This window comes from Carica papaya, chromosome 1 (genome assembly GCF_054855325.1).
Source record: "Carica papaya isolate Zhongbai chromosome 1, ASM5485532v1, whole genome shotgun sequence".
NCBI classification, from domain to species: Eukaryota; Viridiplantae; Streptophyta; class Magnoliopsida; order Brassicales; family Caricaceae; genus Carica; species Carica papaya.
Window position 1 is genome coordinate 9979714 of NC_142309.1, and position 15279 is coordinate 9994992.

At 38.2% G+C, this 15279-nt stretch overlaps 3 non-coding genes and 3 pseudogenes across 3 annotated transcripts; all 6 read left to right on the top strand.

The window, feature by feature from the left end:
- The first annotated feature begins 9329 nt into the window (after positions 1-9329).
- Positions 9330-9550, top strand: LOC148269188 (small nucleolar RNA U3). The gene has a single exon (XR_015815964.1). It is a non-coding gene; the product is annotated as a small nucleolar RNA U3 (small nucleolar RNA).
- Positions 9551-9620: 70 nt separating this feature from the next.
- LOC148269189 (small nucleolar RNA U3) lies at positions 9621-9808 on the top strand (annotated as a pseudogene).
- Positions 9809-9990: 182 nt separating this feature from the next.
- Positions 9991-10178, top strand: LOC148269190 (small nucleolar RNA U3; annotated as a pseudogene).
- A 219-nt stretch (positions 10179-10397) lies between these two features.
- On the top strand, positions 10398-10587 carry LOC148269191 (small nucleolar RNA U3; annotated as a pseudogene).
- A 108-nt stretch (positions 10588-10695) lies between these two features.
- LOC148269192 (small nucleolar RNA U3) lies at positions 10696-10910 on the top strand. Its single transcript, XR_015815959.1, has one exon. It is a non-coding gene; the product is annotated as a small nucleolar RNA U3 (small nucleolar RNA).
- Positions 10911-14963: 4053 nt separating this feature from the next.
- On the top strand, positions 14964-15182 carry LOC148269193 (small nucleolar RNA U3). Its single transcript, XR_015815962.1, has one exon. It is a non-coding gene; the product is annotated as a small nucleolar RNA U3 (small nucleolar RNA).
- Positions 15183-15279: the final 97 nt, after the last annotated feature.

Genomic DNA, 15279 nt, shown 5'->3' on the forward strand with positions numbered 1-15279 from the left:
TCCTTTTTAATGGAGAAAGATAACAACACTGATTCTCAAGGAACTAATGGCAGAGGAAATTGACCACAGGTTCTAATGAATTACAACGATCCTCTTTACTTGTAACGATTTGATCATCCTAGCATGGTGTTAGTATCGACGCCATTGACAGGTAACAACTTTCTAACCTGGAGCCATTCAATGAAGATAGCTCTAGGAGCAAAGGAAAAGTTAGGTTTTATTGACGGAAGTTACCATAAATCACATCTTCCTGCTGAATTTAATTAGTGGCGTAAAGTGGATTGTATGGTGATTCGTGGATCTTGAATACAATTTTAAAAGAAATTGTTGAAGCTTTCTTGTACACGATATCTGTAAGAAAGCTTTGGAAGGATTTAAAGGAAATATTTAGAGAGTGTAATGGTCCACAACTCTATCAAATTCATTGAGAGATAAGTTTCATTACTCAAAGAATTATGTCAGTAGCTGCTTACTTCACAAAGTAAAAGAAATTCTAGGATGAATTGAACTATTTGGTGCCTATTCTTGTATGTCAATGTGGATGTAAATGTGGATCAGCTAAGACTAGTAGAAATTGAGGATTTTAGCAGGTTTATGCAATTCTTAATGGGACTTAATGATGTATTTGACAATGTGAGGAATCAAGTATTAGTGATGAAACCACTGCCTAGTGTGAATAAGGCCTATTCAATGGTCTTACATGTGGAGAAACATAAAGAAGTACATGTGATGTTTGTTGATAATGTTGAGAATGCTACAATGTTAGCTAGATCGTAATTCTTGAGCAAAGAAAAGATAAGAGGAAATAAGAAGAAAGATAGTTCCAAAAGAACTGATAAAGGAAAAAAATATGAAAAACAATGTGATCACTGTAAGGCCAATGGCCATACTAAGGATTTTTGTTTCAAGTTGATAGGCTATCCGGATTGGTACAAGGAATTGCAACAACAAAGAGAATAGAAAACTAATAATGGACGTGGAAAGTCTTTTATAACGACAGAAACAGAAGGTGATGAAGTAGACAAAGGAGGTTGGAAGAATGTTATGGCAAATATTATATGGCAGGAGATAATGAGGTTCTTGAAGGGAAAAGGGACCAATGAAGGGAATGGAAATAACAACCTAGTGAACTTTGTACATTTCCATGATTTTGTAGGTACTATACTTAACTATGCATTAAGTTCTCTTGAACTACTAGAACCTAGATCATGGATAGTTGACATAGGTCCATCTAATCATACGTGCACTGAAATTACCTTACTTCTTGAACCATAACCAATTACAAAACCTACACCAGTTTATTTACTAGATGGATCAATAAAATTGGTTCATCATGTTGGAAATGTCCCATTATCAAATAGCTTAATTCTTACAGAAGCCCTTCATGTACCTATCTTTCGTTTCAATTTATTGTTTGTTAACAAACTTGCTGAAACTGCATGTATAAAATTTGAGTTTTATTCAACTCATTATGTTTTACAGGACCTTTGGACTAGAAGAGTGCTGGCCACTGGACAAGTAATTGTTGGATTATACGTATTGAACCAAAAGTCCTTCAGTTCAACTACTATCCAACAATACACTAGCCAATCTTACATAAACAGTGTTGTATCCATAAATAAATTTGTTATATCTAGAAATGCAATATGGCATAACAGATTAGGACATCCTTCTAATTCTGTACTCACATATACTCATCAAATAAATGATCTCAAATTTTCATATATGTTTCCTTGTGATGTCTGTCATTCTTCCAAACAACATAAACTTCCTTTTCCTATTAGTTCTATTCATACAACAGTAGTGTTTGATCTATTACATATTGATATATGAGCCACTTATCATGAAAATTCAATTTTAGGGGCATATTATTTTCTAATAGTAGTAGATGATTATAGTAGAAGCACTTGGACCATTCTCATGAAATACAAATCTCAAACTTATAATGTTTTGAAAAACATGTTTCTCATTATCAAAAATCAATTTTAGAAAGCTGTCAAAATTATAAGAACAGATAATGGTGTAGAATTCACTAGTAATGAGACTTAAAATTTGCTTGCACAACTAGGAATTCTACATCAGAAAACATGTGTATACATTCCACAATAGAATGGAGTTGTGGAGCGAAAACACAAGCATTTGCTTCAAGTAGCTCATGTTTTGCTATTTCATTCAGGTTTACCGGAATGATTTTGGAACTATATTGTATTAACTGCAACATATTTAATAAATATACAACTTACCCGAGTGTTGTCTTCGAAGACTCCACATGAGGTTTTGTTTTCAAAATAACTAAATTACGAATTTTTGAAGGTTTTTGAATGTCTTTGTTTTACAACAAATGTTTCACCACATAAGCCAAAATTTGATACAAGAGCTATCAAATCTGTTTTCATTGGATATTGTTCAAGCCAAAAAGCATACATTTTATATGATTTACAGAACCATAAAGTCTTTATATCAAGAGATGTTTTATTTCATGAGAACGTGCTACCATATACAAATGAACATACTACTGACCATTCAGTTTCTCTACGATAGATACCGCTTGATACACCATCTATTCCATTTGATGTTCTTGATTCTATCTCTTCACATATTCCAAATACAACTCCAGCTCTATCATAAGATTTACCAGAACCCAATATAAATGACATTGTTGATCCAATAACATCATAACCTGCTCCTCAAAAAAGAAGAAGCACAAGAACCAAACATAAGTTGAGTTGGCTGAATGATTTTGTGTCCACAATTGTTCATTCTGATTCAATTACAATTTCTATGGACAACACTTTTCCTATAGGATCCTGTAAATCATAGTATACTCTAAACACCTACCCTTATACTCATTCACCCATATTTTTTTATGAACATACATAATTCCTAGACAATTTGTCAATTGTACATGAACTAAGTTCTTATAGTCAAACAACAATTCAACTAGAACGGGTTAGTGTTATGCAGAATGAATTACAGGTAATAAAGAACAATGAGACATGGGAAATAACTGATTTGCCTCCTTGAAAAAAAGTTATTGGCAGTAAATGAGTATATAAAATTAAATTGAATCCTGATGGCACAGTGAACAAGTATAAGGTTAGGTTGGTAGCCAAAGGTTATTGTAACGGCCCCGGAAATTTTAGAATGAAATATTTGTATTAAAAATGTCAAATGCGGAAGCGTAATAAAAATTTTGATTAACATCCCTTACACTAAAACAAAAAACGTGCTTAAAATATAAAAGAACAAACTAATTAAAAGAGATACTCGAAAATAAGAACTATAAATATAACTACGGAGTCTTTAGGCGTCCCCTTCGCCGTCTTCCTGCGGAACGGGCTAGGGAACAACGTCTTCTTGATCTGAAATAGTTAAGTAAGGAATGAGCTACACCAGCCCAGTAAAAACATCACACAATCTCACCGCCACGGAAATAAAGGTGGGTAGAAAACACAAAAAGACCAATGGAGCATAATTTATAACAAATTCTTTTATCAATAATAAAATTCTTTACTGTCCACTTACCTCGGTGAGATCCATAGAACAACATACGAAAGCAATAACATTATCATCATCATGAAATCATATGAATTGTATAACATAATACTTACCACACCTTTGCATTTCAATCATTACACAACATATTTTCCTCATTTACCAGCCTACTAGTATCCATGGGGATCCATAGGGGTCCCGTTACCCGTGAACCCTTAACATTTATAACCTGATTCCAGGGCCGTCCCCACACCCCGTCCGGTATGGGCGCCAAAACCATGAACCTCAATACCCCGTCCGGTATGAGGGTAAAACGGGCCGTCCCCATACCCCGTCCGGTATGGGCGCCAAACACATAAGGTCTCTATACCCCGTCCGGTATGAGAGACCACATTCCCGGTAGGGTTCCCTACGGACCCGGTCCGTCCACCATCTCCCAGGATATCTAGTCAGGCTGTCCACAATATCCACTATCAATTCACATAACCTTTTTGACATTTTTCTTAGTTTCAATCAACCAAACACACACAACATGTAAACCAGTAATGGACACCAAACAAGACAAAACAGTATCGGGTTAAGCATAATACCGACCATAATAAGAAAACCATGATTCATGCATACGGGACCATAATATAATTACATCAAACATCATGCTGCATTTAATATTGGAAATTAAATCAAATAATAATAGACCAACACAGTATCAGACTCGGGCTCCATTGGCAACCTTAATCAATTATACATCTATAAAGTCACACAGTACAGTTTAATTATTTATTTAGCTTTAATACTGTGATAGGAAATAGGGTGAGGGGTCCTTACTTGTTTCGGGGTCTGAATACGGCTCTACAGTGCGCCTACAGGCTGTCCCTAATTTTTTCTGAATTTTTTTTAGAGAACTGAAACGCACTACTGATACCTGCACGTGTCCCAAAAAATCCCAAATTAGACCCAGGGCCCCATTCGGCCAAAATCGCAATTCCAGCATAGCGGCTCCGCCGTGCTCCGGCGACGGCGATTCGCCTCGGGTTGGCCGTTTTCGACCGTTTTTGGCCGAATTCGGCCACGCTTGCATCGGTCCCTGCGATAGAACAACCCTAGGACCCTTGGGGGGGCTGAAAAATCACAAAAAACTGAAACTTACCGGCGGCGATGCTCTCGGGTGCGGTGGCTCCTCCGGCATGAGTCGCGTTTTGATGTTTGGCTCTGATCAACCTGTAGAGAAAATAACGGTGATCACAGTGGTATAAAATTTGCATCAAACGGAGGCTAGGAAGGGCCTCATCGGAGGAAAAAATCGAGGAGGGGCGCGGCGGCGCCGTTGGGTTTCGGCTGAGTTTTTCGACTGTTTGGCCGGTTGTTTGGCTCCGGTTTGGCCATAGGCGGACTCAGCGTCGAAAAACGAGCAAGGGGGAGAAAAATTACCTCAATCGACAGTCGGAAACTTCCCCGGTGCGGCGGCGGGTGGCGGCGGCCAGCTCCTCCGGTGTCTGGTTCTTCTTCTCCGGCGAGCATTGGCGGCTAGGGTTTCTTTGGTCAGGTGTGGGTGTGGGTATTTATACCCTTTGCCTTTTAATCTTAACCGTCCATCAAGATTGAATCTGGACCGTTCGATCGTAATTTAATTGGGATTGAATCTGGGCCGTTCATCGCGATGCAATCTGGGCCGTCCGTGCCCATGAATCTGGACAGTCCGTGCGTGTGAATCTGGGCCGTCCGATCGCGCGCACGCGGATCGCCCACGTGGCCCGTCCCCTAGTCAGCGTGTCCTTGCCACGCGGCGCGTCCTGGTTGGCCGGGGCTGCTGACGTGGCATAATTTTTTTAAATTACGTTTTGACCTCCGATTTCTGATTTTATTTTAAAAAATACCCCCAGAATCCAAATTTTCACCCCTTTTTGCCAAAATCAATTTCAATTAAATTCAATTAATATTTTTACCCAATTTTATCATTATTGTTATTTTTATTTTCATTGAATTAAATTAAATTGAATTAAATAAAAATCTAAATAAATAAATATATAAAAAAATAAAAATAAAAATAAATAAATAAAATATTTATTTTCATTTGGGTGTTACAGTTATAACCAAGTGGAAGGGGTGGATTACTTTGACAATTTCTCTCCTGTTACAAAAATAGTCACAGTGGGAATTTTGTTAATTGTTGTCGCAGCAAAACAGTGGCCTTTGTATTAATTGGATATTAACAATGCTTTTCTGCATGGTTACTTAGATGAAGAAGTTTACATATTACCACCAAAAGGTTATGATAAAGTCATTGGGAAACAAGTTTGCATATTGAAACGGTCTTTATATGGACTAAAACAAGCATCATGCTAATGGAATCATGAGTTTACTATTAAGCTACATCAGTATGGTTTCCTACGGTCAAGTCATGATCACTGCTTGTTTATCATGTCTACATCCAACTTTTTCTTAACACTTATAGTACATGTGGATGATGTCTTAATCACTGGTTCTTTTGCTACTAAAATAGATAAAGTCAAGATATTCCTATATCAGCAATTTACTATAAAGGATCTTGGCTAAACAAAGTATTTTTTAGGCTTAGAACTTCCTCGCTCAAATATTGACATCTATGTTAACCAGCATAAATATGTATTAGATATCATTAAAGATGCAAGATTGCAAGGAACAAAACCTGCACCAACTCCTTTACCTAAGGAACACAAATTCTCTGCTACACAGGACTCTCCGTTACTAGATCCTGATCAGTATCGTAGATTAGTGAAGAGATTATTGTATCTTGGATTAATAAGACCTGATCTTACATATGCGGTTCAACAATTAAGTTAGTTTGTTTCTAATCCACAAAAGACACATTGGGAATCAGCAATTCATATAGTCTAGTATCTCAAAGGATGTCCTTCTCAAGGCCTCTTCTTTTCTACTAATAATGACCTTAAATTGGAAGCATACTGTGATGCAGATTGGGCATTTTACCTTGATACAAGACGATCATTTACAGGTTATTGCATTTTCCTTTGAACTTCTTTACTTTCATGGAAAATAAAAAAACAAACTACTATGTCTAGATCTTATGCAGAGGTAGAATACAAAAGCATGACAGCTACAGTTTGTGAGTTACAATGGCTCACTTACATCCTACACGATTTACATATTTCTGTTCCTCTTCCTATTCAACTCTACTTTGACAATCAAGATACTTTGCACATTGCAGCAAATCTAGTCTTCCATGAGCGCACAAAGCATTTAGAAATTGATTGTCACTTAGCCATAGATAAATTCACACGAGGATTCATCATGCCTATGTATGTTTCAACTCGACTACAGGTCACTGACATCTTTACAAAATCCCTTGCTGCTCCTCTCTTCTCACAGTTTGTTTCCAAGTTGGGCTTATATGATCTTCATAAAGATTCAACTTGAGGAGAGGATGTAAACTTAATTAGTTAGTTAATCAGTTAGCTAGTTAGAAATTAGTTATAAATTAGTTGTAAATTAGTTGTTAACTGTTAGTGTAGCTCGACAAATTAAGTTTTTTCTCATCATTGTTGTAACTGTATATAAATAAAACATTAGTAAATAAAGAGCTATAAGATCAGTAGCTCATTCATCATTTTTGAGCTATTCTCTCAAATTATTTTCTCCTAGATTGAAATTGTTGAAAATGTTTATTGTTATATACATAGGTGTAGATGGACAAGCTTTAATAAGAACATAGAGTAATATAATTGTGTTGAAAATTTCAGTATGGAATGAAATGTTTGACAAGCTTTGATAGGGATGCATAATAACATTATGTGGAGTGGAATGAGATATTTAACATTTGTCTTTATATGAAACCTAAATTATTCACAAAATTATTACTATATCTAAAAGGATTTTGATTCTTACATTCCGAAATTACATTTCAGCGTATATGTATAGCAAGTTTATAATTATATTAAGAAAAATATTATCCTATAAGTAATTATACAAATTGCCGCTTCATTTTAGTAATATATTTCTAGTTAATTTACAAAATTACCATGGATTATGCTCTCTTAATTTTATAATATATGCTCTCTTTTCTCATATTTTGATATTGTATTTAATATATATGTATAACAAGTCCATAATTTTATTAAAAAAATCATAATGAATACTATAAGTAATTGGAGAGAAGTATGTGATAGTTGGAGAGAAGTAGATTTGGACACGTTAGTAGTAGAAAAAATAATTTCTAAACAACAGTGCCATGTTAGCCGTTGAAATGGATGAGAAATGAGAAGAGAAGTATAAGGAAAGGAAAAATGATCCCACATCGAAAATGAGAGGTTAATTTGAAAGGAGTTTATGATGTACAATTCTTCATGCGGTATTTTATCGGTCATTAAGATTTCTCAATCTCTGTGTGACGATTGATCACTATGTTTTCTCATATTATTTGCATCAATCACTAAACAGAGAGACTGAAAGGCCTTGAGGATTGATGTAATAATTATGGGAATATGTACTGTTCGGAGCAAGAGAAGTTGTATAGGCTGAAAGATTTTGAAGACAACGTTGACTTTGTTACCAAACACAATCTTTTCTCAAATACTTTTATATATAAAGAAGAAGATGAGGAGAGAAGAAGTGGTTTCGTATTTAAAGAAGATGAAGATAAAGAAAAGGAGAAGCGTGAGAAAAGAAGAAAAGTGAAGAGGAAAAGCTATCATATATTTCATTTGATATTTGATCCAGAGAAGATTGAAATAGTAGTTAAAAAATGTTGTTATAAAAACTATATTAACAAACAAAAAGCTCCTAAATTCTTGAAAGAGCTGACCCATTAGTTATAAAAGGGATTGCTATAAGGAAACAAAAATATGATTCCACATCGAAGACAAGAAAGAGAGATCTAAAAGGGCTTTTTAAATAAGGAAAGAGAAAGAAGCTAATGAAGAATTTACTTACTTGAACAGAGTGAATGAGTGATCAGGGAGACTCACGGACAGAGTGAATGAAAAATGAAGAATTTGTATCTCTAAGTGGTGCAGGAGTGCGCATGTTGAGTTCCCATCACTCTATTTGGAGTCATGCGTGTATTGAGAATCTTTGTTCTTAGTTGATATTTTTCAAAGCAATAAATTTATCTTTTCCTTTTCTCCCACCATACTTGTGCAACCTTTAGTTTCTAGGGTGGAAGTTAGGGCTGACATGACTAGCTTGGGGTGAGTCTACCACCGTTGTTGTACCCAAAGTATACCTCTGGATTTAGACGAATTTCATTTTGTATTTTCACATTTCAGTTTCATCATCAATTTCAAATATTTAGTTTTTATTTTATCTGGATTGATTTAACCTTTGTTAAAGATGTATTCCCAAAACTTCTTCTAAATTAATTTACCTTTGCCTGTCTGTGGTTGTTGTACTATCTACAATAGTAGCGTTTGTGACCTTATTTATTGTGCCGTGGTGGGGATGATAATATTGGGACGACTGCGGTAGTAGATAGTGCTTCTTTCAAGATCTTCATCTTTAATGCTATTACACTATTTACCTCTTTGGCTGTTGTCATCCTTCAAATTAGATTGGTTAGAGGCAAGATAAAAGCAGAGAAAAAGGTGGTGGAAGTGATTAACAAGTTGATGTGGTTGGCATCCATGTGCACGTCAATGGCATTCATAGCCTCTATATATATTATTGTTGCCGTCAATACGAGTGGGCTGCAACTTTGTTCACAGTTAGGAGAGTAGAAAAGACAAAAAGAAAATAATTGACGAAGATTGACATGAGGCCTTGTAGTTGCAACATTTATTCCACATTGTATAACTAAAAGATAATATAGTGGTTTATATATTATGGAAACAAATTTAAAAATCATTACCTTATTTGAATAGGATCTGTTCGATAAGTTTGTACTTTTGTATTATTTGGTTTTAAGGAGACAGGATCTCAAGTTTGGTGGATGACATGTGATTGTGTGATCGTAGTGTGATTAATGACGGAAATGGTCTTCCTAATCCGTTGACCTCATAGAGGATGGTTCCTAATTAGGTTTCATCTTGGTTGGGGTGGTTACAAGGTTATCATCTCATAGACTAATTAAAAATATTTTGAGCATAGTCCAAACACATTCTTACTCTCTTCTCGCCTTCCTCACATCTTATAGAATATCTTACTTGAACAGGATTTGTTCGATAAGTTCGTACTTATCGAGTCTAGTGGATGACATGTGACTATATGATCGTAGCGTGATTAATGAGGGAAATGGTTCCTAACCCGTTGACCTCGTAGAGGATCGTTCCCAGTTAGATTTGATCCTGGTTGGGGTGGTTACTAGGTTATCATCTGACAGACTACTCAAAAATATTTTGAGCACAGCCCAATACATTCTTACCCTCTTCTCGCCTTCCTCACATCATCTCACAGGATCTGGTTAGGGTGGTTACTAGGTTATCATCTCACAGACTAATCAAAAATATTTTGAGCACAGTCCGAACACATTCTTACCCTCTTCTCACCTTCCTCACATCTCATAGCATACCTTACTTAAACAGGATCTGTTCGATAAGTTTGTACTTATCGAGTCTGGTGGATGACATGTGGCCATGTGATCGTAGTGTGATTAATGACGAAAATGGTTCCTAATCCGTTGACCTCATAGAGGATCGTTCCCAGTTAGGTTTGATCTTGGTTGGGGTGGTTACTAGGTTATCATCTGACAGACTAAACAAAAATATTTTGAGCACAGTCTAACACATTCTTACAATCAAAAATATTTTGAGCACAGTCCAACACATTCTTACCCTCTTCTCGCCTTCCTCACATCATCTCACAAGATTTGGTTGGGGGTGTTACTAGGTTATCATCTCACAGACTAATCAAAAATATTTTGAGCGCAGTCCAAATACATTCTTACCCTCTTCTCGCCTTCTTCACATCTCATAACATACTTTACTTGAGCAGGATATGTTTGATAAGTTCGTACTTATCGAGTCTGGTGGATGACATGTGACCGTGTGATCGTAGCATGATTAATGACGGAAATGGTTCCTAATCCATTGACCTCATAGAGGATCGTTCCCAGTGAGGTTTGATCCTGATTGGGGTGGTTACTAGGTTATCATCTGACAGACTAATCAAAAATATTTTGAGCACAGTCTAACACATTCTTACAATCAAAAATATTTTGAGCACAGTCCAACACATTCTTACTATCTTCTCGCCTTCCTCACATCTCATAGCATACCTTACTTGAACAAGATCTGTTCGATAAGTTCGTACTTCTGTATCCTTGCGTTCTAAGGAGACAATATCTCAAGTCTGGTGGATGACATGTGACCGTGTGATTGTAGCGTGATTAATAACAGAGACGGTTCCTGATCTATTGATGTTGTAGAGGATCATTCCCAATTAGGTTTTATCCTGGTTGGGGTGGTCACTCGTTTATCTGATAAACTAATCAAAAATAGTTTAAGCACAGTCTAACACATTCTTACCCTCTTCTCGCCTCCCTCACATCTCTTAGCATACCTTAGGATAGAGTAAAATGAATTGAATTTTGAATAAAAATGTGACACATGACGGAGATGATTATTGATCTGTTGACATTGTAGAGGATTGTTCCCGGTTAGGTTTGATCTTAGTTGGGGTGGTCACTCGGTTATCTAATAGACTAATCAAAAATATTTTGAGCATAGTCCAACATATTCTTACCCTCTTCTCGCCTCCCTCACATCTCATAGCATACCTTAGGATATGGTAAAAATGAATTGAATTTTGAATAAAAATGTGACACATGATCTGTTCTATAGGTTTGTACTTATGTATCCTTGCGTTTTTAAGAGACATGATCTCAAGTCTGGTGGATGACATGTGACCGTGTGATCATAGCGTGATTAATGATGGAGACGTTTCCTGATCCATTGATGTTGTAGAGGATCGTTCCCAGTTGGATTTGATATGTATCCTTGCGTTCTAAGGGAGATAGGATCTCAAGTCTGGTGGATGACATATGACTGTGTGATCATAGCGTGATCAATGATGGAGACGGTTCCTGATCCATTGATGTTATTGAGGATCATTTCCAGTTGGGTTTGATATGTATCCTTGCGTTATAAGGAATACAGGATCTCAAGTCTGGTGGATGAGGACAGTCCAACACATTCTTACCCTCTTCTTGCCTCCCTTACATAGCATACCTTAGTATAGGGTAAAAATGAATTGAATTTTGAATAAAAATATGACACATGATCTGTTCTATAGGTTCGTACTTATGTCTCCTAGCGTTCTTAAGAGATAGGATCACAAGTCTAGTGGATGACATGTGACCGTCTGATCATAGCGTGATCAATGACAGAAACGGTTCCTGATCCGTTGATGTTATAAAGGATCGTTCCCAGTTAGGTTTGATATGTATCCTTATGTTATAAGGGATACAGGATCTCAAGTCTGGTGGATGAGCACAGTCCAACACATTCTTACCTTCTTATCACCTCCCTTACATAGCATGCCTTAGGATAGGGTAAAAATGAATTTAATTTTGAATAAAAATGTAACGCCCCGTTTTTTTTTTCTTTTTTTCTACGGCGTAAGATAAAACAATCCCGTGACCCAACACGCAAATTCCATGCCAGTTGTATCGCACATAAAGAAAACTTATCCACAGTTTATTGTTCACACCCAATGAAAAGTTACAGTTCTACATATACATCAAATGGCAACACCATATCCCACATCTCCAGAAATCAGTTTCCATACTAAGATAACCTTTTACAGACTACAACTACCACAAAGAAAACCCTTGCTCTATGGCGCTAAAGACTAAGCTCCGTAACCAGTAACTCGGATTCTGGCTCTATCCCTACTTCATCTGTTAATGACAAGAAGTGAGTTCACATAACTCAATACGATAAAAATCAAGTTGCAGGTATAATATACAATGATAGAAAATTTAGTATGTCCATATGTATTTCTCTTACACAACCCAAGTCGTATCATGGAACCACCCTACAACTAACTGTCATTAACCTACCCCGAAGACCAGTTATGGTTATTAATACACCTACAACAACAGCAAATCCAGTAACCCCCATAGGTACCCTATCCATACCACCTACATCCTGCCTCAACACTACCCTAGTCCAGCACCAGCCCCACTCATCCCGACAGACCCTTCGTGTTGCATACCACACGTGACTCCCCAGCAGGAGTCACATCCCGAGCACCCCTGTTCACATTCCACCAATATCGACTACTCATATTCAATTTTTCAACCCCTCAACCTTAATAGGCCACACACACACACGCCGACACCATTATCTCATGTCACCAACATCGGTGACTCATACTCGCTCCTCCTCACCTCGACCCCAATAGGCCACACACGTACACAAACACCATCACCTTACGTCACCAACATCGGTGACTCATACTCCCTCCTCCACCTCTCGACCCCAATGGGCCACACACACACACCAATACCATTCCCTCATGTCACCAACATCGGCGACCCATAGTCACTCCTCCACCTCTCGACTCTATTAGGCTACACACACACACAGGTACCATTAGCTCATGTCACCAACATCGGCGACCCGTACCTACTCCCCTGCCTATCGACCTTATCAGGCCATACACACACCAACATTTTATGCATATACCGGCGATGTTCCCTCGCCAACCTTTAAACTTACAGCAGCTATACCAACCTATATCCCCTTTCCACACTCCCACTACACAACTACCAACACGCCCCTACTCTCCCACTCTAAACGACACTCTACGATCCCCTCCGATGCCATCCCAATCTCTAACAACTACACTCTCCTCCCCCTCTAACCCTACTTCTCCCTACAATCATAATACGCCCCTTCCCTCACCCGAATCTTTTCATACACCAATTCCTATTTCATAGTCCCCTCCATCACACAATCCGGAACTTCACTCTCCCTCATAGCCCTCATGCCCTGCTTCCCTTATTCGTCTACCTCCCAGGGGCTGTTCAAAACATTCCAACTCACTGTCACAATCACCGACACTCATTCCTCTCCCTCATCGAAGACATTCTTCCTTCTCCTTCCGCACGTGACTCCCTCCGTACCCCCGCTCACACACACGACTCTCTTCGTCATCTGTAACGCCCATACGCACCAAATTCCTCACTCATTCTTCCACTCAATGGCCTTCCATCCGTGCTCACACTCACCTCACCCAACCTCTACTCTCTCCCACGGATCTCCCGCATGCCCTGACGTCGCCATCCCCTCCCTCAATGAAGACATTCTTCCTTTTTCTTCCACACGTGACTCCCCCCGTAACTCCCGCTCACACACACGACACTCTTCGTCATCTGTAATGCCCACATGCACCAAATTCCTCTCTCATTCTTCCACTCAAGGGCCTTTCGTCCGTGCTCACACTCACCTCACACAACCTCCACTCTCTCCCACGGATCTCCCGCACGCCCCAACGTCACCATCCTCTATTTCACCGAAGACATTCTTTCTTCTCCTTCCGCATGTGACTCCCTCCGCAACGTCTCCGTCATTCCGTCATACACTCCACTGCCTACCTCCACCTCTCAGCTCTGCCATGCCACATCCGGCCTACTTGGCCTCCGCAACCTACAGATAACCTTACAACACACACAGAATCGACACAACTAAGATTTTTACCATACCTCCCATTTTCGTCTTCCTTCCTCCTGCCGATCGCACTGTCACCGTCCGCTGTCTTCTTCTCTCTCCCTTCTCGCTCATCTCCGCTCCGACTCCTCTCTCTTTCTTTCTGGAACCTTCTTTCCTCTCCTATTTCCTTCTTCCCACTCTCTTCCTTCTCTGCTTTTCTCATTTCTTTCTTTTTTTTTCTTCTCTTTTTATACTCTACCTACCACACATCTTAGCCGTCTATCCCCTCTCCCCATATGCACAAATCCTAGTCGTCCATTCCTCTCTACTAATCTATTCTACACTCTCCATTTCACTATTCTTTTATTTTATTCATATATTTGTCTTTTTATATATACATATATATATATATACATATATCCCTCCCTTTCTCAGTTATTACAAAAAATGTGACACATGATCTGTTCTATAGGTTCGTACTTCTGTATCCTTGTGTTATAAGGAGACAGGATCTCAAGTTTGGTGGATGACATGTGATCGTGTGATCATAGTGTGATTAATGACGGAGACGGTTCCTGATCCATTGATGTTGTAGAGGACCGTTCCCAGTTGGGTTTGATATGTATCCTTGCGTTCTAAAGGAGACAGGATCTCAAGTCTGGTGGATGACATATGACCGTGTGATCATAGTGTGATTAATGACGGAGACAGTTTCTGATCCGTTGATGTTGAAGAGGATCGTTCCCTGTTGGATTTAATCTTAGTTAGGGTAATCACTTGGTTATCTGACAGACTAATCAAAAATATTTTGAGCACAATCCAACACATTCTTACCCTCTTCTTGCCTCCCTCACATCTCATAGTATACCTTAGGATATGGTAAAAATGAATAAAAATGTGACACATGATCTGTTCTATAAGTTAGTACTTTTGTATCCTTGCTTTCTAAGGAGACAGGATCTCAAGTCTAGTGGATTACATATGACTGTGTGATCATAGCGTGATTAATGATGGAGACAGTTCCTGATCCTTTGATGTTGTAGAGGATCGTTCCCAGTTGAGTTTGATCCTGGTTGGGGTGGTCACTCGGTTATATGACAGACTTATCAAAAATATTTTGAGTACAGTCCAATACATTCTTACCCTCTTCTCGCCTCCCTCACATCTCATAACATACCTTATATAGGGTAAAAATGAATTG